General features: G+C 48.9%; 1 protein-coding gene and 1 long non-coding RNA gene across 6 annotated transcripts in view; both read right to left on the reverse strand.

Annotated features, from left to right (window-relative positions):
- DISP3 (dispatched RND transporter family member 3) overlaps window positions 1-4,547 on the reverse strand; it is a 38,893-nt gene extending 34,346 nt beyond the window's left edge. For 2 of the 5 annotated variants that reach the window (XM_032709132.1, XM_032709133.1), the window contains exon 1: window positions 4,368-4,547. The gene's annotated coding sequence lies outside the window, so the exon portion shown is untranslated. Of the gene's footprint in view, window positions 1-3,700; window positions 3,995-4,367 lie in introns of those variants that run through there. The other 3 variants (XM_032709128.1, XM_032709129.1, XM_032709130.1) reach the window with 3 other exon arrangements.
- Window positions 4,548-5,365: 818 nt separating this feature from the next.
- On the reverse strand, window positions 5,366-18,442 carry LOC116797582. The gene is made up of 3 exons (XR_004360689.1): window positions 7,047-18,442; window positions 6,909-6,967; window positions 5,366-6,217 (listed from the first exon to the last, which is right to left on the reverse strand). It is a non-coding gene; the product is annotated as an uncharacterized LOC116797582 (long non-coding RNA).
- Window positions 18,443-18,461: the final 19 nt, after the last annotated feature.

Genomic DNA, 18,461 nt, shown 5'->3' on the forward strand with positions numbered 1-18,461 from the left:
TCCTGAGCTGTGAAGAGCTGAGGGTCCAGTTCTGGTGGAATCCCTATCACAGGCAGTTGCCTTGTTCTTGCAGAATAAGGCACCATCCCCAGCTCTGAGCAACCCAAATCAAGCCTTTGAAGCTTGCTTTGCCAACCTTTTTGTGTCTGTATTCCCTCCTGTTAGTGGTGTGGCACTCCAGTTATTAATATTTTCTGGTTTTCAATACTACAAAAGCATGACTCAACAGCAGCGCTGAGACCTCAGAAAGCTTCCCCCAGGTGCTGCAGAGGATGGTTAACGACAGTAAGACAGGCAAGAGGGTCATAAATAACATTCTGCTGGGTGCTAATTCAGACAGTTGTTGTAGCTCACTGCCATCAGTGGGACAATTTACAAACTCACACGTAGTTAAGCATTGCTGAAACATATCCTGGACTGGGGTCAATGGAAAGTGTCTTGCTGACTTCACCTAGAGCTGGATTAAGCACTTAACTCTTACATTGTCTCCTCCATATCCTGAATTATTCATTAAGGGCCAGACACTGCAATCCATACTCACACTGCACTTAATCTGTCCTTTAAATTGACTTGCATTAGTCTGAGTCACAGGCACCACAGCACCTTCCTCCTTAACAGTCTCACTGAATGCAGCAGAGCTATTCATGAAATAAGGTGCTGCTCTGCAAGGAGGCAGATCAGCTCTCAGCAAAGGCATCAGTAAGGAGAGAACTGAGAGAAAATTCACCCTGGTAAAGCTGCATCAAGATGTCTGAACTCGAGTAAATCTGTGTGAAATCAATCATTTAAAGAGATAACCTGTTCTATGGTATTGCAGGGGAGAGACTAAGGGAGTTCTAGAAACTAATATTTCATTGTTCAACTTCATCACAAGGTCTGGAAACACATTCCACTGCCCCTGGCCACACATTCACAGAGCCTTGTGAGGGCTGCTTTGTCCCTCCAGAGAGAAAGAGCGAGGTGTGTGGAAAGGAAGAAGGCAAAGGATTTGTTCTGCTCCTCCTGACGGGCACAAAAGGAATAAAAGTGAACAGGACTGCTTGCCACGAGGAGGTAACAAGTACCCACATTTACCAGCAACTCCCTCCTCTGCCAAGCTCACAGCTCCCACTAACCAAGCTCCCAGACCACACTACTGGCTCTGATCCTGAAATCCCCTCAGGCTGCTCAAACAGCAGATAAACTCTCATCACAGCAGAGCCGATTAGCTGTGCCTTTCACCACTGAGCCCAAACCTATAGTCTGATACCTCTGTACAACAATGGATCAGGAAATAAATAAGCCAATCAGGTAAGCAAAGGGAGAAATCTTGTGCACTACACTGAGAAATATATAAGGGGGTTTGATTTTTTAAAAAGGAATTTATCTGTTCAGTTCTCATTTATGTCGTTCTTGATAAGATTAGAGGATTAACCAACTGAATGCTAAGTGCTCTGTGCTGGAGAGAGTCCTGCTGGGATTTACTGCATGTTGGCATGTACAGAGACCACACAGCATCACCCAGAGACCCTGGACTCGCAGAAGGACCCGTTCAACTTCTGAAATAAAAATGACAGCTTATCCAGACTTTCCATATGCCGCCAGGGTACGAACTCCTATCCCTCTCCAGTTTCACTCAAGCTTGCTTATTAAGTACTTGTACCCAACAGGCAAGTCTTTGTATAAGCAGCACTTATCTCGGAGCACTGGCATCACAAGAGGATTTCAGATGTGCTGTGGCTTTTTGGATGCAAAATGTTAACACCGTGTGCATCCCTCCCCCTGTGCAAACCGAAGCACACATATCCTGTCACCCTCCTGCAGGCACACCACAGCTACCCCCATAAACTCCCGCACACACAGCTTGTTAAAACACAATTGACAGTTTTTTTAAAGGAGTCAAAGTTCTCCTGTAACTTAACGACTTCTTCTATTGGCCTGACAAACACATTTGTGATGTTTAGTTCGTTAATTCTGAAAAAGCACAAGATCTTGGGAGGTGCAGCCAAGGACAGGCAGGGTTTTGGGAGAATTTTAGCACCTAGCAAACACATTCTCCCCAAACACCTGAAAACTAACAGCAATTTCACCGGTGTGAACTCCTCATTCCTGTGCCCCAAATTACAGTCGGATATTGTCACCTTGGCTCCCTACCAGTGCCCTACTCTGTGGTAAGGAGACCACGCACCACAAGGGTGTTTGTCAATATAGCTAAAAACACCAGACTATAGCCGTGAGAGAAATCTAGTTAGAGTATCAGTGACTTCAGCTGGTGTTTGGGGTTGTGGTTTGGGTTTTTTTCCTGCCCCTGAGGAGGAATTAGCCCTGAACGTTGCAGAAACTGAATCACGATCTTCGCCACCGTGGGGACTGGAACGATGCTGATGCTACTTCCCAAATGCCAGTCTGGCTCTCACATAATACACTGTTACACATTGCTCTGGGCCATTTGTCCCCTTCCCCTTGTGCCTCGAGGTGACACGGTCACAATGCTGATGGGTAGTTTCCCCTTGAATCATTTTCCTATCAGACAGCATTCTCCTTCCATACAGGAGTATCTTCCCCGTGGGAATAAGCAGGTATTCATAGGGGCAGCAGGAAGAAAGGAGGAATGGATCTTTTATCATATTAAGCATTTCCATTCCATCTTTATTGTCTTTTCTGTAGCTCAGGTCTGTTTTATTCCAGGCTTAGGGTATCACACTATAAGGCCCAAGGGGTAAGAGGCTGTCTTGATGAGTCTAACCTCTGAAGATGCATCCAGGATGATAAAGAAGTGTAGCTATTGAACATCTCCCTTCAATACAGTTATTGGTGTGCTAGGTTTCCATCTAGACACGCAGCCTAAAAGAGCATCAAAGGAAGCTGATGCTGTGGATAATATCTTTATCAACACTTCACAAGGTGTTGGGAGGAAGAGGGGAAAAATATTGTCCCCAAGCAAAGTTGTTCTGATCAGAAGAGACAGCTAGTTTCAAAAGCTCGCCCCAAATTTTCATGGGAAAATGTTTTTAAAGAAACTGAGCTCTTAGGGTAGTAGATTTTATGTGTATCAGCATGTGGCTTTGTGAGCAAGAAGTCTGTGTGTTTATTCCATCATTTGAATTGTAAAAGTACTTCTCTCTCAACACACAAGTCCTCACCCCACTTAACTAAGCCTGTCTTACAGCAGCAGACGAGGGCAGGCATCAGCCTGTTTTTAGAGGAACTTATTTGTTGCATATTACATTAAATCCCAACAGACTCTGCACTGCTGTCAAAATACTATCCTAATAATTGCATGAGGAAGGTTGCTAACCAGCACACTGCTATGCCTGTGCACAAAACAAAGGTTCAAGTGACACAGGATGCAGCAGCCAGGCAGATCCCCGAGGGACCGGCCACCTCCAGCTCACTCCGCCTACCCCAAAGTTTTTCGGTTATATTCAGCTTCTGCCCTCTCAAGTGCTTTTAAACACCCGGGCAGTAGCAAACAGCCCCACACTCTTTTGGTTTGGTCATCTTATCACCAAATCGGAAAGAACAGAAAAGAGTTCGTTTTCTCCAGGAGTCCGGGTGTTTTGCTGTCATGTCCTTGGAGACCACCTGGAACAGCGAGGGCCCAGGGCCAGGCTGCACTCGGGACTGTTGCTAAGCAATGTAATGTCCTTATTAAGTGGCATAAGGTTTTTAGGCAGGAAAGTCCGTTTCTACACAAGCCAGTATAAAACAGGAAGGTTACCTTATGTGTGCCAGGTATGCTCTTTACAGCTTTTGGACCAGCACCGGACACCAGCTGCTGTCATAGACGAGGATCCCTCCTGGCTGGACCTGCTGCCATCCCTGAGCGTGGCGAGCGCTCCGCTGGCTCTGCTCCTCCTCAGGGAGCCCGGCCAAGCCTCCGTGGAGCCGGGGACACAAAGCTGCTCAGTTCTGGCGCCCAACTTTTCCCCCAGGAGAACAGCCCTGCTGCAGGCGCAGCTCAATCAGCCCATTATAGAGGCAGCCTCCCGAGAAACGCTCTCCCTGTGCATATTCATGAACTCTCCAGAGCTTCCAGGGAGAGTTGGCTAAACACACAACTGAGGGATTTAGCTGTTGGATTCCCAGAAAAAAAAGGGAAAAAAAGAAAAGAAAAAAAAAAAGGGGGGGGGGAAGGAAAGGGGGGCGAGGAAGGAGCAAAGGGCTTAAAAAAAATAAGTGACTAGCGAAGCGACTGCAGCGGTGCTGCCCTAAGCACCCGGGACCCAGGAGCCCGACCGACCCCCGCGTCACCTCCCGGGCAGAGCCGAGCGCTGAGGGCCGGTGGCGGGCACCGAGGAGACGGAGTCACGGGAGACGGCTGTGCCCACAGACCCCCAAAACAACAACCCCCTTCCACACCCGGGGCCGCGGAGCGCATCACTCACCTCCGCCCGGCCGGGCGGCAGCAGCCAAGGGCTCGCAGCGATGCCGGGGCACGGCCGGGTCCCGCGGTACCGGTGCCGAGTCCCGATGTACCGGAGCCGGGGTACAGCGGTACCGGTGCCTCTGCAGCGCCGGCGGCAGCGGCGAGCGGCGGTCGCGGTCCCGGTCCCGCAGCCCTCCCCCGGCCCCGCCACCGCCTTTTAACGCCGCTCCGCCGAGCGCCGGGGCCGCTGCTGGCACGGCCCGTCCCGCCGGCCCCCGGGGGCGGCCGACAGCCCCCGCCGCGGTGCCGCGGGATGCGGAGCGGAGGGATGAGGAGCGGAGGGATGCGGAGCGGAGGGATGCGGAGCGGAGGGATGAGGAGCGGAGGGATGAGGAGCGGAGGGGTGCGGAGCTCCGGGGCTGCCGCCGCCCCGCCGGGCTGCGGGCGGCGCTGCGGCCGCGCTATAAAACCGCGCTATAAACCGTGCCCCGTGTGCGGCCCCCGCCCCGCCGGGCCCGGTGCGGCGGCGCCGGACGGGCAGCCCCCGTGCGAAGGCAGCCCCCGTGCGAAGGCAGCCCCCGTGGCAGGGCAGCTCCACGGCGGGGCTCGGCCGCCGCCGGGCAGGGGGGGCACGGGCACGGCGCTTGGGAACGGCCGCCGGTGCCCGCCCGGCCCCCGCGCAGCTCCCCGGCCCAGGGGGCGGGTACCGGAGTGACCGCCGGGACCGGGAGCTGCGGGTGCTGCCCGTGGCCCCTCCGCCACACGGGCCCATCCCGGGACTGCCCTGCCTGCCCGCGGAGGGAGCGCTGGGTTTGCGGGCTGCCGTCTGGAGAGGGGTGGGGGTGCCCCGTGTGACAAGCATGGGAGTGCGGCTCTGCCACCACGCCGGGACCGGGCGCGTCTTGGGACAGAAACTGCCAGAAACTTTCGCAGCACCTGGCTGGTACTGCGGGTCCAGCCCCTGTTAGAGCCGGGGCTCTGGGAAGGACTCATCAGGTACTCGCTGGTGCCCTTACCGCTAGATAAGTGCTCTGTACAGGAGACATCTCTATGCGTTCAGTTGCAGAGGTGTGCGGCAACAACCCCTGAATTAAGTAGGAGTCGTTAAATGGGAGGTAGAAAGACGTGTTAATTAGGGTGGTACAGACAATCTTTTATACATTCATGCTTGCCCCTCGTGCAGCAAAGCATTCTGCACAGCTGGTCATCGAGCTTGCCTTGCCCTTGCCTGGGCTTTCAGGATGTCTCTGATAAAGACATCCCTGAGTACAGGGGCTTTAGTGTTGACAGACGGTCTCTTAATTAGTGTGCTGGATACAACGGTCTTGCATTCATTTATTGTGTGCTCTCCTGTGACTCACTCTGGCTTTGGAGGCAGGAAGAGAAAACATTCCCCCCCATCCTTGGCCTATTTACCAGGGTGACCAGTTACTATGATGTGGACTTCTGCAAGAGCAGGATTGTTGCTAAACAACTACCTGGTGGGAATGGCTTTTAATCAGGCTGCATTATGGAGTTAATGTAGCCTAAGCTACGTTCTTTGCCCTATACTCGTTTATTTGACTGTTGATGGTTATTGCTTACGAAAAATATCCCTCATCCCAGTTTTCAGATAGATTTGTCAAGTCAATAAGAAAGAGAAAGCACAATAAAACAGGTCCATCACCTGAGAGTGTCTGTAGGCAGGCAACTGTGTCAAAGGCACAGCAGCTCTCTCTGATGCATCACTCAAAGAGAACAGGAAGCCAGGCAGACAAAACCAGACCATCATCTTCCTTGTGGGGCTCCAAGGAATGCAAATTTAATGAGGCTCCTGAAGTAAAGCTGCATTCCACCGGCTTTCACCACTCCTGCCAGTGATGGAGGTCTCTGCAGAGAAGGTAATGGTGAGGGGTTAGCAATTCTGTTGAAAACTGCAGCGTACAGTAAAGGGAAAAATTGCTTTTTCTAACTTTGCTGGTGTTGGGAGCGAAGCCCACGCTGATGTGAGGGACAGTGCTCAATCAATCACTCAGCAGAGCCCAGCAAACTGCTGGAGTTATCACCAGCGCTGGTACAAGCACTCAGACAGTGACAGGATTCTCCTCAGCAGCGATTCTGACAGCCCTCCAGGTGCAGACAGGCAGACAGAAAGACAGACAGACAGACAGACACACACACACACACCCACACCCTGGGAGCCCCCCAGTTGCCTCTTTGCACACACACAGCACGCAGGGGCAAACAGACACAAAGTGCTGCTGCCACAACTGCTCCCAGACGAGCTGCTCCCATCCCTTCTCTGCACACACAAGTACATCAACCTGACAGCTTCGGCTTTTAAAACTTGTACATGGTTTTCCTTCACCTCCCTTCACACACACCCTGCAGAGCTGCATTAGCCCTCAGCTGAACTAGAATTTTCTCTTGCTGTGTTGGCACCTACAATATATACATGAAGAACATGCCTTTCCCTGTCAGCACAGAGATGCTCAGACTGCCACATTCAGCACTAAATATCCCTCCATGAACACAGAGGGGTCTGCACAGCACTCAGAAAGCTCTGTAAAGGAATACTTACCTGGATGGGAAGGGGTAACTGCTCCATGGCAACTTCTATGATTTCAGTCTCCTTTCATTCTGCATTGGAAAGAAATAAAACATTTCAAATATTTGGGAATGGGAGAGGCAGGATGGTGCCCAGGGGAGATCTTCATACCTGGCTTAACATTTCCTTCCCTGCCCCTCTGTGCTGAGAGAGCATCAGCCTCTGACTGCTATGACTTCCCTCCCTGAGGCCTCACAGAAGTGTGCAACCACACAGCATGTGCTGCCAAAAGGAAGACATAGTTCATTACTAGTTTAAATCATCAACACTGAGCATGTTTACTCAGATACAAGTTAGAACTGTCTGTATGAGCAGCACATAAACACAAACTGTATCCAGGTGTACCTGTATTACTTGCACAGACCTGTACACAGAGGTTTCAGCGTGTTACTGCAGACTCCACCAGCAATGCAAATGCATCCACAAGGAATTAGCATTATTGCTGGCTTTTATCGGCAGTGCACGTGCCCAGGCAAACAGCACAGAGGCTGAGGGGTGCACACTGCTGTCCTCAGCCACACAGGTACAGACACACGTGTGACACCAACAGACATCAGCACTGTACTGCAGCCTCGGGGCGCAGCTGCAAATCCACAAATGCCGGGCCACAGGCACTGAGGCACAGTCACAGGCAGGCTGGAAAAGGATTGCTGCTCTCCCTAAAGCCATTCCTGGCTAAAGGATGCCTTTTGGAGCTGGGAAGCTGAATGAAAACTCTTTCCCCTTTATTCATGTCCTCACAGCCTCAGCAGGACTGCCTTCCACACCAAACCCAGGCTCCGTCGGCCATTCCGCTCTCTTGTATTTATGGCCCCTCTTTGAAATTCTGACTGCTCATCTATGCAGAATAAAACTACCCAAGCAATCCTTCCTGTCCACATGCTCATTACTAAAGTGTTAAATTATGCCAGGAAGGCTCTCTTAGGCCTTGTAAATTTTGTCTGGGAGACTTTCAGCTTCCACAAGGTCTGTTATTGCCTGATTGCCCGAAAGGCTTTTGAGTTTGTCCCAGCCAGCCACAGAGAGGGCTGGGCAAGAGCTGAGCACTGAGCTCCTGTCAAACACCATGGCTTGGGGTGGAGAAATGCCTCCATGTGAATGTGTCTGGATGAGCACATGCAGAGTCTGTCAGCACAGCCCTGGAGCACACACAGGGCTACCAGGATTTGAGTACATGGATATGAGTCTGTGCTTGGCGTTAGAAGAGTCTGGATTGAAGGGTGATGCTGTCCATGAGTGACTGTGGGTGCAAGGAAAAGGGCCAAGGACCTGTGTCTGTGGGCCTGATCTCAGCCAGGGCTCGAAGGAAGGCTGAACACAACAGTAAGCTTAATAAAGCAGAGAGAAAATAATTGAGAAACCCAGGAAGAAAGGGCAATAGCCCCCAAGGCCAGAGAGGTTCTCTTTTATCAGCTGCCAGCAAAGTGTCCCAGGAGAATCTGCAGGTACATCCAACACCCCTCAGCTCCCAGGGGCAATCCCTATAGGATGCTGAGCTGCAGCTAAAGTATATTTTCATATTAAAAGAATGGGGAGTGGGGACAAAATTATCTGTAGAGAAACTTCCCTCAGCCTTTTTGAAGTTGTGCTCTTTTTTCCTAGTGTCTTCCTGTCAGAAAACTGAGACCTTTTCTCCTTATCTTTCCTAATCCAAACATCCTGCTTGACAGAACAGCATGGAAAGGGATATTTCCTATCTGTCCATAAAACTAACAGAGCCATATCACAAGCTATTTCTATGTGTTGTGTGTTTATAAACCTCAGCCCTGCCCTGACCAAGCAAAATAGCTTCTAGTTACCACTGATTCAGGCCTGAATTCAAATTGCCAGCCTATTATTCCTTACTCAGGCAACACTAGTACTCAAAAATTATGTTAAACATTTCCCAGATGCAGAAACAATCGCTTCCCCAAAGAGCAAGAGGTGAAGGCACACAGCCAGCCAGCCCCCTCTTTTATTGGATAACATTTCTCATATATTTTGTGAGAGCCAGATGGCACCATCTGAACAGCAGTGAGCCCGGGAGCCTCCAGCCACATCAGGAAAAGGGAAGCGTGTCCCAGCCCTGCTGTGGGCAGCTGCCCCTGCTCGGGCACAGGGCACAGGACACGAAAGCTCTTCTGCCTAAATTCACATGTGGAAACCTAAATCACCACTGCTGACAGGCAAAACCCCACAGTTTTGTGGGCAGGAAGAGTTTCCCCAGTCCTGAGGCTCTCTGGAAAAGGAAGGTCAGTCTGCAGATTGCCAGAGAAGAAGAAACAGATGTAAAGAGAGACAGAAAGTGTTCTGAAGTTCTAACCCCCCGCTGCATGTGAGGCCTTTTCTCTGCAATTAAGGGAAGCTAATGGTTTTATAGAAGCTGTTTGTTCAAAAGGCCTCCACTCCACTGTTTAATGGAGTTTCACCAGCATTCCCCAAAGGCTTGCAGACTGCATTAGTATCCCACAGCTCACACCCTAACCAAACAAGCCTTCTCACCCCGATGCCTCTACCCTGTGTGTATGGAGTGTAGGAGGATCAGGGCTGCTGTGCCTCCTGTGCTTGCCTTCCCACTGGAGTCTTGGAGCCCCAGGATGTGATGAATATTCATGGCATAAACATTAGCAGTAAGTATTGTGCAATTTGGACAAAAATATATTTCAGGCAAAGGAACTGGGAGGGAAAAACTGAGAGAGCATCCCTACTCCTGAGCTCCGGGAACTACTGAATCGCGTTTTCCTGAGCTGTAACTGGTGGTTTTAAAATGCAAATCAGTCTTGGGTTTTTGAGAGAGACATTGTGGAAAAAAAAAACCAACAAAAAACCCCCAACAGACCCATGCAGCAGAGCTTTATTGTATTGTAATGAATGTGGGATTTGCAGAGCTGCCTCATGCCAGTGAATGCACAGTGGATGCAGGGCAGGGACTCGGGAAGCCCTGAGGCTTGTACCCAGCTCGTTCTGCCACTAACTCACTGTGCGACCTTGAACGAGACATTCCTTCCTCCACATCAGTGTTCTCATCACAGGACATGGGGAGGGGAGAGAGATGAGGCCATTTCTGTGCCTCCTGGTGAGACTGCACATTACAGGCCACTCTGAGGTGGAAGGTAGCAGAACTAATACAGCAGCTGTTTTCCTGCAGGGATCGATGAACCAGGATAGTGTTGCCTTGCTCTTAATGGTCTTCCTGTGGCAGATACTGCTCAACCCTTCAAACTCTTTTTCCTGTTCCTATTCCAGAGTTCATCTTTGGCCTTGTATCTCCCTTGTGTCTCCCTTGTGTCTTTCTGCAGAGCTGGTCCCCCCACTGAGCCCCAGCATCTGTAGAAACCCCTCTGCAACTGTTCAACTCTTCTGATTCACCTCCACCTGTAGTGCATCTAATACCATTTTCCCTGCCCTCCAACTAAAGAGCTGTCCCCAAACAGACTCTACTACACAGCTCATAGTAGAGTTGAACATGAAAGGGGTGGCAGAATAAGTGATTTTTTTAGTATAGATAGATTTTCTTCAAATTATTGATAGTAGAAACATAAACAGTAACAGTCTATTGAGGGGGGACAGTTTGAGGCACCTCACAGTCTGGAGGACACCTCTGTTCCTCTATTCCTGGAGCTCCAGGGTTCACTTTGGGATCTTGAATGACTCTGATTACCTCCACCTGGTCTTTCCTCTAGCCCTCTGCTCCCTCTGCTCCACCACACAGGTGGTGGGAGGTGTTTGAGCTGCTATTTGTTTGTCAACTGTTGCCTCTTCTTATCATTTGCCTTCCCCACACTCAGCCCCCAGAGCTGGTAAACTCAGAAAGGTTGATTGGTGATTTCTAAATCACTTTTCAAAGCTGTCCCCTGCCACCCAGAGCCTGCACATCCCTCCTCCCAGCTCATCCCCATGTACAGCACTGAAGGAAGGCTGCAGAATCTGGCATTTAGAAACTAAGTTCACTCCACAAGGTCATGTCAAGGAGGCCAAAAATCACAGTCAGCCAGCAGTAGCCTTCACTTATCACCCACCAGAGAGAATATTAACTGGTAAAGCAGAGGCAAAGAGTGCCATATTCCATTACCAGTTCCCTGAGCTCCCCCTCAACACCATGGAGTCAGAGCTGTTAACTGAGCTCTTCAACTGCATTTTCACTGGCAGAAACGCCCCAACAGCTGCCTGACCTTCATGTAGCAGAAGTCTCAGGTCCTCTCAGTTGCTGTGTGTCGCAGACAAAAATCACTCAGAGCCTTCTGATGCATTTCAGAAATTATTTCTCTGATGAAGGCAAGATCCCAAAGGAGGAACGCACCACAAGGAGAAGCAGTCGCACTGGGGAAAAGTCAGGGCATTCCAGTCATAAAAAGCCAAGAAGTTCAAATCCAGATGCCAAAATCTATGTTTAAACCCCTAAGCGTCAGACCTGAAGCTCCCATTACATGCAGGAAAATCGGTGAGTACTCAAGGCTTTTCATACTTGGCCATTTATTTCCAGATATGTAAATAGGAATAAAGAGCTTCTCAAAAAACACTCTACTGTACCAGCAGAACATTTCAGCTCTTCACTGGAAACAAATCTTTAAGAGGCACTGACTGGAACCAAAATACATTAGTTTAAGCTGAAATATTTATGGTTTAAGATATTCCTTTTTGAAGTAATTAAAATATACTTAAGCAACGCCTCATTTCTGACTCCTTTTCCACCAGCTGTGCAGTGGGGATGATCAGAAAGTTTTGCACATTGGTAGTGGCAGTAGAAAAGTGCTTCTGAGAGTCATGGGGGAGAAATGCCTGCTCCAGGAAGGCAGAACAGAATGAGAATTAGGAAAAAAAGGAGAAGGACAAGAAGTCAGACTAACCCATTCACACACTGAAGGAAAGGTGCACACCCACTACCACTTTGGAAACAAAGGAAACGTTACCCATCTCTTCAGCTTCTCTCGTTAGAGAACAAGGAGAGCTTGTAGAAGTGAGTCTGGGTCAGAAAATTACCAGAGAGCAAAGAATTCCTATAAACCAGAAAATACCTAGGAAGGATCTAGGTCAGAAAGTCCTTGCGAGCAAATCTGAAATCAAATCCTCCTCTCTTGGTGTAGATTGCCCTGAACAATACATGGGAAATGTTCCAGAGTGCACACAGCAAACTCAGGGCACATTCCAGCCTAATGATTAATGCAAGAGAAGATGTCATTCAAATTCCACACATTTATATCAGGTATTTTTCCTGTTAATGTTACCACTGTGGAAAAAAATTAACTGTGGGGGGAAATTACGAAGGAAATTCATTGGTGCCATAAATCAATCCTGTCCCATTTTGACCTCAGAAAGGTTGGCCAGTTCCAAGCAGTGGAGCATATGACTCATTATTACCTGTCTATTCAAACAGCCCGTGGCAGGGAGTTCTATATGGTACTGCTTGGCAAATTAATCTTTTGTCCCCCCTCTAAACCAGCACGCACAGAGGTATCTCAGCAGCAGCTCTCTACTGGGGAGCTAAGCAGCTAAGTGTGCCTTTCATCTCAGGGTCCTTCCACCGAGCCAAGACAAGCATCCTGCCTTAGATGATGAAACAGAATAAAAGCCTGTGCTGTTTTCATACCCTGAGCAAACGGAGCGTAATTGAAACCCTCCATCTCCTCTCAGGCAAGCTTTGTATTTTGCCCTGTGCAGAAATTTCTGTCTGAACATGATGCTTGAACTGCTGATGTGGGAGAAAGGCTGATCTGCCTCGGTGAGGAAGCCAAACAGCTGGGCTGGTTATCTCTGAGGGAGCACGAGAAGGGGCCCCGTGTGTGTCTGAGCAGCCCAGGCAGGCAGGAGATGGGGTTGCCTTTTGCAAAGCAGGTGCTTCAGGCTCTGACAGGCCAGCTCTGCCTGTTGTGGTGGCTCCACATCATTCACCAGAGCCCTTCATGCCACAGTCAGTGGGTTTGTGTCCCACTGGAAGGCTGTGGAATGCAGCCATGGGTGTGTAGGGACAGACCCAGCTGTGCTGCCCCCAGTGTGGAAGTGGGGACCAGTGCAGCTGTAGCTGAGAACTAGAACCATCACTGCAAAAGAGCCCCCAAAATGGAGAAAAGGTGGGGCTGGAAAAGTATCTTTTGCAGTTGCTTTTGGTGGTGTGCCCCTGTTTACCAGCACAGTGTTACTGGTAGAAAGGTAAAGTAAGAAGCATAAGCAGGGAAGCAGACACACAAACCATAGGAAAAAGCTAAACTGCACATAAACCCAGATTGGCAGATTGATAAAATATTCTTAGGCAAGAAACAGACAGCCTGAAAGACAGGAAGATGGAGAGAGAGATTTAGAACTGAACTTAATACTTCCGTGATTTATTTGCATTACGCTCAAGGAGTGTGTGTGGCTTAGGTTTTACTTGTTTGTTTTGCTTCCCTGACTGCCTCAGGTGCTGGCAGAGAATTGTTTTGTTGAAGTTGCAGTCCATGGGATGTTTTGGAAATTCATTGTCCCTGGGGAAAAATGAGGAGATTTTCACAAAATTCTGGAAATATTCTGCAAGTTCCAAAACTGCAAAGAGAAGAAGTTACACGGGAAGTGGTTTGGCCTCCTCCACATAGTGAATGTCCAGCTTTGTCTCCTCAGAACCATAAGACCAGAAACTACCAGCAGAATCCCTACAGCGCTTTGCATGAGGACATTCTGCAAATTATGGAAATTTTGTTCATCCATCCATCCTGCAGCAGATGGCAAAGCAGTGAGAATGGCCAGAGCTAGTGGGTGGCAAGGATGTGTTTACTTTAATAAGGCCCAGAGATTAAAGTTCCACCAGTGCCCATCAGCAGTCTGTTACATTCATTCATTTATAATTATTTCCCGTTTTTCTTGCTGCAGTTATCTTTTAGAATTGCAGTTATTTGGATGTCTATAACCATCCAGTGTAGCTCACATGACTCTGATCCAAAGCAGGGCATCCAGGATCTCTTCCAGGATCGCCCTTGTAATCCAAGCCCAGGCATCAGGTATTGGACACTGAGCCCCTTGCAGCCCACAGAGACAGGACTGACTGTGGTCTTGCAGAACCTCTTCTGCCATGATCAGGCTGTCCAAAAGAACAGGAAGGAAAGAAAAAAAGCAGGGGAATATGTGGGTACAGGAATGAGAACAGTCAAAAGAGGAAAAGTGTAAAGGATACAGCTGAGGGAATTAAAAATGGTACCACAGAAGATGAAAACTACAGCACAGGACTGGTACCTATAATCAGTGCTATAGAACTTCTGCAAAATGGATAGAAAAGCTGCAGAGAAGAAACTTGCTTAGGAAGGAAAAATACTAATAGAAAGAAAAAGGAGGAAGATAAAATAGGAGTCAGAGACAGATGTCCCTGAAGTTGTGCAGTTACAGTCCCAGCAAGCCCAAGTATAGGAAAGCTGGAGGAAAGGGAAGGGAGAGGTAGCTAATGGAGGAGTTTGTTGGAACTCCATAAAAAATCAGTTCCTTCCAGATGTAATGTAGCCCTGCAAAGTCTTGGCTTGGAGCACCATCCATTTCCTGGGCACTCAAGCACCAGGGAGCTGCACTCTGCCAGGTGTTGTTCACTTTTGATGGATGCTGCTGTGACTAGTGCATTAAACCCAGCAAAAGTGAGGTTTATTAGGCTCTGAAAACCAGGGTCCATCACTGCTCAGAGTACTTATACACCAATCTGACTCGAGAGAGATTCCAGCGTTCCCAGAGCACTCAGGGAGGCCTGGTGGATGCCAGCACGAGTCCTGCCACATATAGTCCACATCTATTCCAGGCCCTGCAACACAGAGCAAACTGGGTAGCTGCCACATCCCCTTCTTGCAACTCCTGGTGTTTCCTCTCAAGGAGACTTGTGTTTAGTGGCAGGTTATCATGAAAGCTTCAGGAAGCCTCATCCCATCACCAGCAGTCGCCCTGTGGGTGGGACACGATGGAGTCAAATTATGTTTTTGACTTATGGGATTCGGGCCACCACAAGAAAAGTCTCTGTGTAAGCTGGGTCACAGGACAAGGGTGTGTTTTGGTCTGCTGTGTGCTTTACTGAACCCACAGACTCATTATCCTGCTCCTGTTTCCAGGGTGAGAGCTCTCCCTCGCTGTGACTCCAGAGCTCAGCCAAAGGCTGATGGACAGACTGTCACTGTCCCCTGCTGTGGCTGTGACTTTCTGCTGTTTGAGCCAAGAGTGGTGCCAGCCCAGTTGTGACCTTCTCTGCCCCTGTGCCTGGGTCCCCCAACCCTCCCTCTCTCCCAGCAGCTTTTGCAGACAATCTCCCTCTCTGCTCCAGTAATGAGCTGCACAGTGCGATATGGAATTAGTAGAATCTGAGTTATTAATTGTCTACAACAATTAGCCAGGATGCCTGGGCCTTCAGGCACCTCAGTGATGTGTGGGAGCCAATTAAAGTCTTGTACATATTCATGGAATTTCATCCACAAACCAGGAGAGCTGCTTCCCCAGCTCTCGGCCCATCTCCTTTACTCCGACTCGCATCCGGCCCACCCTGAGCCAGAGGGGAGTAGTTTCCTTTCCTTTCACGTTTCCCTGAAATCAAATATTTGCAGTGCCCATAACTGATGTAATGGAAAAGCAGAACTAGCACATTTGACAGGGAAGAACAGAAGAGGCCTGCCCAAAACTCGCTCATTCCTTACAGGAGGAGATGCAGAGATCTCGCTGGACGTCTCCCCCTGCAGTCACCCGCTCTGTCAGACCACAGCACATCCACAGGAGCTGGATGAGGGATATTTCTCACAGTCAGCAACCCCCCAGCTCCATCTCAGAGCACAGTTCCCAGCTTTCATGGTGTAGATCAGTGTGGCCAGTGCGTTTCCAGTGAATCTGGTGGATTTAGACCAGTTTATCCCCACGGAGGACCTTGACAGTAAGTTCTGAGTGAGACACTGGGCTGCACCAGGTGAGTCACTAAATGCTGGCACGAGTCAGATGCCCATGTGTGTGCTAATTCCACTGCTTCACAAGGTTTCTCTGAGGTTACATCTATCAATATCCACGTGCTGTGCCCTTGGGAAAATAGCAACCCTGGGAATACCCCACTGGGACCATGCTTGACCCCAGCAGGAGCTGTGCTGGGATGAGGCCCAGGGCTGTAACTGAGCTTCACGCAGAGTTCTGAGAGGCTCCAGCACAGCAGGGTCTGAGCCCAGCCGAGCAGGGACATGTTTGGGTACCCACTGATGCACCAGAGTGAACAGCTGACATCTCTCCCACAGCAGCCATCCAGGAGCTAAAATGTTAAATCCATAACCCGCTCTCTGGATTTATTGTCCCAAAGGCCGTCAGGACTTTTGTGAGCTTTGGAGTGCAAAATAATGTTGGAAACACACGTTATTTATCTGACACACTGGAGTGACTCCTCCTCAGCCATCACTGTCTGCTGAGGAAATAAATCCCTGCTCTGTGTTTGGGAAACAAAGCTATTTCTGTCACATGGGAGACCAGCTGAAGCATTTGACAGAATCTGATTTTAATATTGCTAATCTTTGCTTTTTGTTTTTGTGTACCCAAACAACTTTCTGAAGGGGCCTGATTGATTTTGCCTTTCCAGTCATTTTTAATCATCATCTTTGCAGGCTGATAAGAGGCTGGTCACAATTTTCATAAGTGATTTGTGCTTTGGGTTGCTTCGCTTCCGTTACGGACACCGCCTCAGTGAAAATCAATAACAAATTAAATCACAGGAGGCAGCGTGACCAGTGAAGGAGTAGCTGCAGGCTGTAAGGGGGGAAGGGTTTGTATTTTTTAAAATTAGAGATAAATTGAAAAAAGATAACTTTGTGGCTCCATCAGAAGTAGCCATGCTAGAAAGGTGCCGGGTGTACACGGAATGTGCTCGAGATTCTACATCATATCAGCCCGTGACTAGGACACAGTATTGGTTTCACTGTGTAGTGCACTGCACAGCCTGGTTCTTCCCCATTACTCCTGATTTATTCCATCTAACACCATTAACTTGAAGAAAGTTCCTCCTGACTTAACACCAGTACGAGACCAAGCCCAGATTCCTCATTCTGAGACATGGAAAATGGGAATGTAATGCAGTCTTCTGCCTGAGCCTCCCACAAACATGTTCCAGCTCCTCTGAGCCTGTGAGGAATGAAACTTTCTGCTTTGAATTCACAAACCTGTGAGCTCCCCCAGGGCAGTGGGAGAGGCACCATAAACAGAGTTAAGGTCTCCCTGATGTGCTTTTCAGTGTCTGTTTTGTTTCCCTGCATCCCCACAACTCCCCTGAACAGCAGCAGCGTGACTTGAATTGCCCACAGTAAGTCCTGGACTCACCAATCTCAGTGCCTCAAGTTATTGGCTGGTTTTACACTGAGGTTCCTGGCATGTGGTGACCTATGACTGGTAAGTGCAAACATTTTATCTCTTAACAAATTCATTTAACCTCTCAGCTGTCTGTTGCTTTCTTTCTTCCACTTCGTGTGCTTCCTAGTTTATAATTGTTCCTTTTTGTTGTGGGCATTCTGCCTGTTAGAGGAACATTGCAGAAGGGAAAATAAACAGATCAGTGTTTGATGTTACGCTTTCTGTTTAGAAGTTTGTTTCTCTTTCTTCTCCCATTGCATCAATATTAACATGTTGATTCATAAGCAAAATAAAGTATATAAATATACTCTTTCTCTTCTTTTTGAATCGTAAACCTCAAAGTTATAGTTCCCACAGCAACTGTAACTCAACCTTAATGTGCACATCCATTAAAAGCAGGGAAATTATCACCCAAGGCAGCAATCGAATGGGTGTGAGGGGATTCTGCTACTGGTTGAAATCCCAGAGATGTGAAACATTCCACGTCTGTTTGTGACAAGATGTCACACTGAAAATAAGTGAGAGATCTCAAAGATCTTTCTCTCTATGGACAAAAATGGGATTCAACCTTTCAATGTGCAGAATCACTTGACTCAGGTGGTGTTACCTTTACTGTTGAACTCCACTGGCCTCAGAGATGCTGAGGTCCCCCAGAGCAAAGTGAGTGCACTGAGCACTCTGTTGTGCAGAGCTCTTGGGGTGACCCAGAACCACCCAGAGCTGAAGGGTCTGACAAAGGCGAGAGGCCCCCGTGTCCCCCAGGCCAGGGCACGCACCATGTGCCACACCCAGAGCTGTCATTAGAGGAGCTGCTGCATTCACAAACATCCTGTGCCACCCTTCTTTTCAGCTGATCTCTGGGAGAGACACAATTCTGAAACACAGGGAAGGATTAGAGGGATTGGATTAGAAAGGATTGGAGCCCACAGGGACACAGAGGAAGGGCTGGCACTGTCCACAGGCAAGAGAGGTCTCAGCCCCTCCAGCTCCTCTGTACTGGCTGCCAAAATAGCCAGTCACTGCAGGGAAGTGTTTTCAACACAAACTGCATCCCAGGGGGACTCTGGCTAAGTTATTCTAATTATTTGTGCAATAAGATGAAAGAGGAACGTGTTCCCATTTCATAAGGGCTTCAGCAAATAGAGTCCACCAGGTGCTGACGCTCCTTTGTGAGGCCTGAGAGCTGAGAACTAATTAGTCCCAAATTATACCCCTGACAAAGACACAGCAAGGAAGCAGGAA

Source organism: Chiroxiphia lanceolata, chromosome 22 (genome assembly GCF_009829145.1).
Source record: "Chiroxiphia lanceolata isolate bChiLan1 chromosome 22, bChiLan1.pri, whole genome shotgun sequence".
Classification (NCBI taxonomy): Eukaryota; Metazoa; Chordata; class Aves; order Passeriformes; family Pipridae; genus Chiroxiphia; species Chiroxiphia lanceolata.